At 39.7% G+C, this 1,069-nt stretch overlaps 1 protein-coding gene across 9 annotated transcripts in view; it reads right to left on the bottom strand.

Annotated features, from left to right (window-relative positions):
* The window catches only part of LOC102672458 (LIM domain-binding protein 2), a 143,859-nt gene that overhangs the window by 37,708 nt on the left and 105,082 nt on the right, over positions 1 to 1,069 (bottom strand). The window lies entirely within an intron of this gene.

Consider the following 1,069-nt stretch of genomic DNA (forward strand, 5'->3'; position numbering starts at 1 on the left):
GTGGTGCGCCTCTCTATGACGAAATACCGTTCGAAGTTGGATTATTCTTTCTCTCTCTCTCTCTCTCTCGCTCGCTCGCTCTCGGATAGAGAAAAATTGCTATGCTTAATCGATTAATTTTCATAATACAGGTTGGATATAATATTCTTTTTTGTCACAATTAATTAAAGAAGATATGTGTAAGCACGTTAGATAAGAGGATTTTTCTTTTTTAGTTTCATCTATTTTATAATTATAATGTTTACGGAAGTTAAGAATAATAAACGTAAAAGGGAAATTCTTGTTAATGAAACGATACGGAAGACGGATAAAGAAGATCGATATGTAACGGAGAAAATATTGTGGATCGATAAGGAAATTGAAGCAACGTCCAAAAAAAACAAAACGATTTTAAGAAGAGTTTGCTCTTCAAGAGTTTCCGGATCGACGAAAAGGATGAAGTAAAAAAAAAAAAGTCGCGATCTTTAATTCGATAGATACAAAAACAAACTTGTGAAAAGTTCGAAATTCAAAACTAGCGAAAGAAAAGAAAAAAAAAAAATGTACGGAGGCGAAAATATATTCTTCGTTAGCGGGGAATAAAATTTCCAAAATTCGGTGGAAAACACGAGAGATGGAGATCGAAGAAGAGGGGAAGCAGATTTATTTACTCGCAGAATAAGCGGAGGAGGAGTGTGCGCGCCGGTATCGTGGAGCCGGCATGTGGCGTTTCACCGTTCTCTATGACGAAATCGCCGCCAGGCCAGGCGAAACCGGGCGTCGAGAATAGAAAGAAAAGATTCTCATTTCTCTATCGACGGTTAACGAACAAACCGTTGCCCGCTTTGCATCAGAATCGTAAGCGAGCGCCGCTGCTTTCACGCGGCTCGAAATCGGCGAAGGAGGAACAACAGGCCGATGGAATAAAGGGCGCTTGTTCCTCGCCTTTCTTTTTTCGCCGTGGCGAGATTTATTATTAGGCGTTTCGTCACTGTGACGCAAGGACGATGCTCGGATACGATGGAGACGATACGTCGGGATCGAATATTTATCATACGGAGATTGTTTTTTTTTTTTTTTTTTTTTTTTT

Source organism: Apis dorsata, unplaced genomic scaffold, assembly GCF_000469605.1.
Source record: "Apis dorsata unplaced genomic scaffold, Apis dorsata 1.3 scaffold_696, whole genome shotgun sequence".
NCBI lineage: Eukaryota > Metazoa > Arthropoda > Insecta > Hymenoptera > Apidae > Apis > Apis dorsata.